The sequence below is a fragment of the Frieseomelitta varia genome, unplaced genomic scaffold, assembly GCF_011392965.1.
Source record: "Frieseomelitta varia isolate USP_RPSP 00005682 unplaced genomic scaffold, Fvar_1.2 scaffold_203, whole genome shotgun sequence".
NCBI lineage: Eukaryota > Metazoa > Arthropoda > Insecta > Hymenoptera > Apidae > Frieseomelitta > Frieseomelitta varia.
This window is the reverse complement of record NW_025109784.1, coordinates 718444-728501: the sequence shown is the minus strand read 5'-3', so window position 1 is coordinate 728501 and position 10058 is coordinate 718444.

Below are 10058 nucleotides of genomic sequence, written 5' to 3'. Positions count from 1 at the left end.
GGGAGACCAATTTTAAATAAGAAAAAATCTTATTAATATATAATTATTATATTTTAAATTATATTATGTTATATTTATTAATATAAATAATATAATAATAATAAATAATATATATATAATATAATAAAATTATATTATAAATTATATTAATATATTATATTTTAAATTATTTAACGATGGGAAAATGTTTTTATTTCTTAATAAAAATCTTTTTAACAAGGAGAATGATAATTTGTATTTTTTTCAATATTAATAATAATTACCTTATTATTAATTTAATAATAATATTTTTAATTTATTGAGTTAATAATAATTTAATATTAATAATAATAATTACCTAGTTAATTTAAGAATTCTAAAATCTTGCGAATATATTCCATTATATTTGTTTATTATTCTTATACTCCATTATTTTAAATATTATTTTACATTTATTGTTCTAAACATCTCATTAACTCGAGAATTCAAATAAAACTTGTAGACTTTGTTCTATTTTCCTAGAAAACTATTTCTAGGTATAAACAATTATCCTGAAAATTATCTTTTGTCGCATAAAAATCAATTTTTTCTCTACGAGCATTTCCATTTTTCGCATGATCTACGTAAAAAAATTATGGCCATGAACGTGATCTTTCGAAATATATATATTTGTATCGAATACAGCATATATTTGCTGACCAACTAACTGCCGCTATTCAACGATTCAATAATCGGAACGCGCAATAAATTTAGTCAGGTGTACAGTAATACCAGTAACGGTACTGGCGCTGAGGAGGAATGCTTAAAGAGAAAAAAAAAGGGGAAAAGAAAGAAGAAGTGTGTTTCCAAAAGTCAAGCACGTGAGCAGGTGAGAGCATGATTTATTGTAGTGATGAAGTTACATTCGTGGAACGTAATCGTTGGAATGTACATAATCGAAATGAACAAAATAGTCAAAGGGTTTTGGGATCCTTTATATATAATTACAGATATATGATTTTTTTCTCTTATACTATTATCAGTATAACATTTAATTAAATGAATATTTAATTTTTCGTATAATATTTCTTTCTTCAAGTAAATATTTTTATCAATGCGATTTAATAATTGTGATAATTATATAGGTTTACGATATACAGTGAAAAGGCACAATTAGAACTAGTAACGACGGAAAATAATTCGTCGATAATTTTATAACTGTTATAATTTTATATCGTGTATCATGATCAATATGTTTTAAACAAAAATCTATTTGGAACACCTCATTCGGTACAACACTTTACACGACTCATTACGTATGTACAAGAAATGTTAAAAATATGCTCAGATTACGAACGTGGATTCCAATCTCGAGGAAATCAAATTTATGCGCACGATGGCACACATAACCGGTGTCAAGGTAAAAAAACAGTTTGCTTCAAGGCTCGGTTAGTGGACCAGCTTGGCGTTATTCTACCAAAGCCTGAAAAATGGGAAAACCGCAGCCGATCGAATGGTACATGCTGTAATGGTTTGTCATGGTTCGTTGAGATCGCGGGATTTATCGCAGAAACTATACGTGGAAACATGGAATCGACGATCGATACATACTTGCAAGGAAAAATGTTTCGAAGGACACGTTGTTCTTCCAATATGAAAACTATAAAGAAGTTCATGATAATATACATACAATTATTCTTCGAGAAATTTTGAAATTTCGAAATTGCTGCTACTTTTAAGCAAATATGTTATGGATGATTAGTATTTTACTATACTGTTGGCAACTAAATTACTATATACTATCAATGATTATTGTTTTACTATTTTATCGAATAAGAAATGTTTAAAGATAAATATAAAATAAATAAAAAAAAATAAATAATTTATAAAGAAATAAAAAAAAATAAAGAAATGGATTATTTTCTAACGTAGTTTGCGATCGATAATAGGAAATTCTTGTGCGCATTGTTATTTCGTTCTGTAAATCCCTAAATCTCTAAACTTTCGTTTGTGAAAAGAACCATTTTACATTTTCAACCTCATAATTTCGAGAATTCAGTTCGAAAACGTTTCCGAAAAGAAATAAATGAACGACCGCAACTCCGATCTTCGAAAAATAATATTTGATCTGCAATAATCGTGATAAATTTTGCAAATACATCAAATAAATCGTTCCATGAAATTACAAGTCAAAATCGAGAATTACATTCCGCCGGCTAATTTGTATACGTCCTGTGCAACTGATATTACAAGAAAAACAAAGAATTATGTACCTCCGCGGGATAATGATATTCAGATTGCGTCAGAGCGCGCTCTTCGAGAATTCGATCCTCGGTTTTTAAAAGGCAACGACCTCAGACGTGCGTATACATATTGACTTCTCCATCTCGCGTGGCCGTGAGGTTTCTATCGTACATACATACATCACGAGCGTGAAATTATTTTTCACCCTCGATCAAGTCGTTAACTTCGCATCAACGTCAAGCTGCGTTGAATCAACGCGAGATCGTGACAGATGTTAAAGACCATTTCCATCGACACGACCTTCGACATCGCGAACTCATCGTTGATCAGATGAGAATCGTATGTACGTTAATTAATTAATTAATTAATTAATTATTAATAGTTTTACGAATGAGATTACGTATCTCAATCATTTCGATTGAATTACGTTACATTTTCGCTTAAAAGTTTATAGCTCTCTGAGAAATGAGAATGTTATGATTGTAATTAAAATTTACGCATTATGGAAGATAATAGTGAAGTAAAACCTTCGATTAAAGCGAACGTATTTTAAAAGTGAAGGCCTCAAGCTTGAAACTCTAGTGTTCGAATATTAATGGGAGTCACCGTATGTATATTTATTAAATAAATATTTATATTATTTGTATTAATATTTATATAATATTAACAATTATATAATATATAATATATATATACTTATTTATATAATTTATATAACGTATATTATTATAATTTATATTATTATTATCTATATAATATATAACATTATAATATTTATATAATATTAATAATATATATTATATATTTATCTAATTTATGTAACGTATATTTATATATAAATATAAATGAGTTGAATAAACATCGGCGGCCTAGCGATAAGTCTAGCGTTCTAACTTTTCTAACTTCGTCATTTCACGGGTGGTATATTTGAAATTACAACGAAGCTTCCATTATGTGTTAAACGACGCACGCTGCATTTACAAGACAAAGAGTTAGCGGTAAAGAAGCGGAGGATTGCGCTGTTGGGAGGGTGCGAGTTCATAAAGGTCCATTCTTTACGACGTTCCCCGTGATTCATTGCCGGCTATCTTTTCTCATTAGCATCACAGAACAGAGAGAAAGAGAGAGAGAGAGAGAGAGAGAGAGAGAGAGAGAGAGAGAGAGAGAGAGAGAGAGAGAGAAATGAGAAAAATTCTGGAGACAAAAAGACAAAGTTCGGAAGCGCGGCCAGTCTTTATTTATTTATATCTGACCGCGTGAAATTCAATTTACCATACAATGTCTACGATGGTCTCGTAAATTTTTCGCGGCGCGCTCGTTCGTGTCTAATAGGAACGATTTTTCACCGTGTGAAATTCAATTTACCATACAATGTCTACGATGGTCTCGTAAATTTTTCGCGGTGCGCTCGTTCGTGTCTAATGGGAACGATTTTCTTCGACAATTCTTACCTTATCTAGACGTTCACTCTTGATTAGGTTTAATTATTCATTTCATCTGGATGTTAAATTGAAATGAATAATATCGTTTTCTCGTAGCGTGATAATACACAACAACTTTGGCAAGACTAAACTAGAATCGAAAATCTCACGCTTTCAAAGAGGGATTTCGCGCTACGACTTACTGGAAATTAATGCCCTACAGCGTGGTACGTGCGTGGTATTGCGCGCATGATCATCTCGATGGCTCGTGTAACGTTAACGCGTTGGCGCAGTTAGCGCGGCCATTGTGCCGGAAAAAGAGCAGGGAGAAACGGTGCACGATACTTCCCACCGAACATCACACGACATCGATAAACCCTTAACGGTGCATCTCTGGCAATGCGGAATTCCAAGCCGCGGGATTTTCGATTCGACTCGCCTGACAAACTGGCAATCTAATCGCGCCGTTTCGCGCTCGATCCTCCGCTCGATACACACGATTTTAGCCAACGCAGCTCGCCTCCAGCGATCGGACAGATGATGGTGTTCGCGATTAGATTGTTCGCTCCCTCGTCGATGGACGATTGTTGCCTACACGCTCCTAACGTTTCGTGGAAACGACTTTGTCTATGGTAATACGACAGTGAACAGCAACTTGTTCGAACGGATTTCGTCGGTGGTGTTAGAAAGAGTGTTTGGTTTGGTCTTACTGGGTGGATGAAAATCGTTGGAGGTAGTTTGAAAATTAAAGAGTTGATTTTTTAGTTGATTCTTTTTAGTCTTTTAATGCAAAAGATTAAACTTGTTTGAAGATCTAGTTGCAGCTAGAAAGATATACAATGAAGAGCATAAATGAACGAACGAATGACGAAAAAATTGTCGATACTTCAAATTGTTACGATTTGGTAATAAGAAGAAATCATATGACAATCAATTTGATCTTGTTTTAAAGGAGCAGTGTGACGGGCCTAAAAATTACGTATACTTTGGAGAGCTAGTAAAAAAAAAAACTACATATTTGGTTGACACGAGCTTTTGTGCAATATTTGAATCACACTTTATAATACTTAAAGTTGTAAATAGCGATATAAATTTAATTATTCTGTATCCACGGATTTATTATTATACCCCAAAATAAGTCGTTTTAAAGACCTTTTCTATCTTATATCCAAGACTTCAAACTACTATTTAAAATAAAAAAGAAAATCGATTTTTTGAAAATTTCACACTGTTTTGACCCCTTAAAGCGCGAAGCTTCTTCTTTGAACAATTCTTCTCCTTTTTTAAACATATTTTTACATCACGTAGCGGGCGAGAACGCGAGGGATCTGCAAACGAGCGCAACAAAGCAAACGAGAACAACAAATAAAGCAAAATAAAGTGGAATAATTAAAGAAACAATTTACGTTGATTCCCCTTTCAACGAATATCAATCCTCTCGACGAGAGGATCGATATTTTAAATTAAGCATTCAGAGAATTTTCTCATGGGTCCGATTGGCCGGTGCGTGTAGGTCGTTACCTGTTGCAGCGACAAAAGAGCCGTCCGAGAGAGCTATGCAATTTCCCGTCGAAGGACGCGAGGAGGGTTTGTCGGCTTGACTCGCACAAGGCATAGAGTCCGCCGTTAGAATCGCCATTACCGTCCGCCAGTATCGACGTTCGTTTGGCACAGCCCTGAAAAGGCTTCTGCAAAGAGAAACCTGAATGTTTGCCTTGTTACAAAGAAATACGTCGTCGCCTTCAGGGACTTTTGCGCCTTCCTTAGGAGTCTTACTCGACGTTAAATGCTAACGAACGTCGATAGAATATCATTCGCTTGGATCCGATGGACGTCCGGCTAGTTCCAAGATCTTCATCCCTTCGTCGGAATATAAATATTATCGTTCGACTCTGCGAATTTTTATTTACCTTTTTGTTTCTTTCGCGAGGAAACAGAATTCTTTAAGCAAACAGTCGTACAAGTACCAACGCTGAACGTTACGGACAATTTATAAATCGATATTACGCGAGAGGCTGCGAAAGGGAATAGTAAGGATTTTATTATTTCCTTATTAGATTTTTGAACTTTATGGAATTTTACGAAGCAGGACCATTCGTGTCACGAATATTTTATTATTAATATTTCGATTCGGAGGAATGTATTTTTTATCAATTCTGAAGCGCAAAATTCCACATGTTATATGAACGTTTGCAAGTCTATTAAATATCTTTTTGTCACTGTTTTCATCAAGTAGACTCTAGAATGCGTAAAAGTACACGAAAGTTTGATGATAAAGTATTCTATAGTTTTCAATCGATTAATTAGAAGCTGGTAAATTTTCTAGAAACTTAGACCACGAATTTTTGTACATTTATAGGAAATTTAAAGACGAAAAGAAATGCACAAAAATAAAAATATTTGAACATATGAATCAATATTCAAATACAAGTGTAATACTCAATGGTATATTTATACATCTGTATAATATATATTTAGTAATATATTTAAATATAAAATACGAATACGCATAAAAATCCACAGTCTATCGACACGACAATTTTACGAAAATATTTACAAAAAAAAAAAAACGGAACGAAACTACAAGTTAATTGCCAGAAAAGCAGACGCGTTAATAATTCATTCTTTTATCGAGAAGGATCGACTGGCTGCAGTCGACTGAAATCACGTTTGCTTGTTTGTCGTTGCAGATCGCCGCTCCTCATAATGGAGAACGTCGAGAGGTATTTTTTTTTTTTTTTTTCTTTCATCGACTCGGCCATTCATTACACGCTCCCTCGTTACAATATTTCTCGATACGTGAACGCGCGAGCTGTAAGGTAAATTAGTGGCCTGTACTTAAGCCATGTTACCGAGCATATCCAACTATGTGGATCACAAACCGTGGTAACAGCTAGACGATTCTTGAAATGGTATATTAGGAGCCGAGCCACCGCGAAAGTGCGTTACCACCACTAAGATGTAATAATCCGTTGCCCGGAAGCTAGACGCGAGTCACCCGCGTTTCTGTCTATAAATTTTGCAAAAAAAAAAAAAAAGAATCCCGGCGAACATTGTGCAATTAAAGCGTCACTCCGCAGACCAGAACCTTTCACGCGCGATGCAACTCGCTGAATTTCCGGAGCTATTAGACTGTTGCATAACAAATTTCATTTTTCGATGAGATCTCGAACTACTTGAACTACTCTGTTTGCAAACACAGTTCAAACGAAATTAATCGAGTTACACGATGGTTATGTCTCCATCTAAATGAAAATTAATATTAATTTCGGTAAAAATATGCGAGACCTGTTTAACAATAATTGACAAAAAGAAATTTTAATCCATTCGTGCATTTTATGTAGATTAAACAAGTTATGATATTAATATTTATATTTTTATGCAAACTTGTATTTATTTTGCAATTGTTTTTAATTGCGAAAAAATTAAAATGATTGACTATTGCGCGCTAAAGAAAATTCTATAAAGGACGCGGAATTTTGTCGATAAATCATCGATCTTTAGTCACATGGTCAAAATAACCCTAAAATTTATTTTAACACTCTTGGTTTAATTCAATCTCGGTTCATTATACAGGCACCGTTTTTGTTTCAAAATAATAGTGAAGAAACTAAAAAAAAAAAAAGGACAAACAACATTCATCACAGTAAAATTTAACAATTTCCAAGGTTACATTCCTCAATTACTCTTCAACGTCTCTGTCTTCGTACGTCCTCACTCGAGAAGATTAATGACATCGGACACTGCCGGGTGAATCGAAGAATTTATTTAGTGAACCAAAACGTACAGACGATTTCTGGCTACAAAAAGTAAAGGAGCAAAACGACTCTCGTGGCATTGATCGTTATTGCTTCACTTACAACGGTCGTGCGCGAAATACAGAGGATCAGGAAGATGAACCAACCGAAAGACGATCTCATACATCATTCTGCTTATCATCGGATCAACGCCGGCACCTTTAACTCATCGTTTCACGAACATCATAAATCACGGAACCGATGAAAGCTGATAAATCGAATGGACTTCGTCCTCGTGGCTCTATAGAAGTAGCATTTAACAGTAACGGTATTATTAATACTACGAACTTTTCTTTTTGATTCGGTATTCAAAGTATGACGAGGAGAAGGTTTATGACGTGTAAGTGACGTTAAAATAGTGTCGAGCAAGTGTTGATTGCCGGCGTGTGATTTCTATTATTAAATTTTGTAAAGTTTCTGTGTAAAAAAATGAATTGTGTCGTATAATTATATTATAATGTACAGGTATATTGTATTACGTTCATATACTTGTTCAAGTTGGTAAGCTTAAAAAGCAAATGGCGCGAATAATATACATTTTGAGAAGAGCAACGAGCAAATACGATATACAACTGTTGATAAAGAAATATCTAGTATAAAAGCTAAATATTCTCACGTACGCTATCAATAATATAATAACATACAATATTGAACTTTATTTCACTGATCGTCGCTCGAAATGTACAATTAACACATTAATAAAATTAAAAATTAAGTTATGAGAATTGAAAGTAAATTAAAACTTAAGAGATTAATAAAAAGTTGATCGCCTTCGTTTCTCAGAAGCTCGTGCAGCGCAATTTAAAAATACGAATGCGAGTCCCGTTATTTTTCAGCCAGATATGCGTATATGTGCGATAAAAAAAAAAAAAAAAAAAAAAAAAAAAACGGCGAAAAAAAAAAAAAAAAAAAAAGAGAGAAAAGGGGGAAGGGAAAAAACGCGACTTTAAAAACTTCTCACTGGCTTTTAGACAAAAAAAAAAAAAAAAACTGTGTGTCCCGCTAAGGCCAAGTTGGAAAGTTATTCGCGTGACGAGAAGAAATTACTCCCATATTCCTACGCAAACAGCTAATCTGAACTGTAAAGCGGCGATCTGGCTACGAACTTTCCGCCAAACGACCGGTTAATTGAGTTGTACCTTCGCGCGAGGGAAAAACTTTATCGGGAGCAGTTCGCGGTTGATCCAACGGAACAGTTTCAACGCGATCCCAACCTACCACCATGTACCAGTGTGTAGGGTAGATACACTATCGCGGGGCATACGCTATCAGCCAAAAGTGTGAGCCTTAGACTTACGTGAGTATACTTTTTTTTGAATATTACGAAACACCACAATGTCATAAATTACAGTGTAAATCTGGGCATGAAAGAAATTGGGCAGATTAAAAAATTAAAAGACTCGTAAATATAAATGATAATTTATATTTTATGATAATATAATATTATATTATTAAAATATAATAGTATATTATTAAAATATAATTTTATGATAATAATTTTAATATTAGGATGGCTAAACATTGTTTATAATGCAAGTATTCTTAATTGAATGATTGTGTATATTTGTTTAGATTTTAATTGTAATTATTTTAATATATATAGATGTAAATTAGAAGTCGGTGGTTGTTAAATTACTCTACAATACTATTTGTGTCGGATCGTCTTAATCAACTATTAAATCATAGTTGTTAATTGCTCTTAATTAGAGGTACAATTTAATTACCATAGATTTGATCATAATTATATATCTCGTTCTTTTGGCTGACAGCATGTATTTAGTGATGGGATTGTTGAAATAGCTATCGAAAACTACGTGGTAATGTGAACTTTTTATAATTTTTATAAAATTATATACTCAATCAAATAGCTCATATACTAATCAACTGAAATAAACGTTTAGTAGTGAAAAAAAAATAATTTATACTACACAGAATTATTTCAACGTGTTATAAAGAGCATCATACGCTACACTAGATATGAAATATAATTCAGAAATATCCTATTCTACAACGCACAATAATCTGAACATTAACCAGAAAATACTTCACACCCTCTACAAAATGTAGCAACAAATGACACAATTTTCTTCCACGAATAGAATTAACTTCGTATCACACGTATCCGTCGACGGAGGCAAAATTCGAAGGCAATTAGTTAAATGCTTCATTAGACTTTAACACGTTGCTCGCGATACGCTTGATCCCATCACTAGGCACGTCGTCACACGTTAAACCGTTTGCCGCTCGACATTTAACGTCGAGAGGACGTCACGCAAGGCGAATCGAGCTTCTGGAAGCTTGCGTGGAAATTAACGCGTCACGACTTCATCGGGTTTGATAGGATGTGCACCTAAATCCTGGCAGCGAGGCCGTCGACTAGAGTTAAAGCTCGTCTACAAACACCATTTGCAGTTAACGACGTGTCAGATCAAGCGCAAAACTCGGTTTTCGACTTTCATTACGAACTAACGTGTCGTGATACATTACGAACGAGATGCTAACCGGTGAAACGATGGGGGTAAATCCCTTGTTCCGTAAGATCCCGTTTGACACGGTCGTTCGTTGTCAATTTCGATGATACGCAACTTCTTTTATACGTAACTCAATATGCGTTTACAAATCTCTATATTTACTGGAG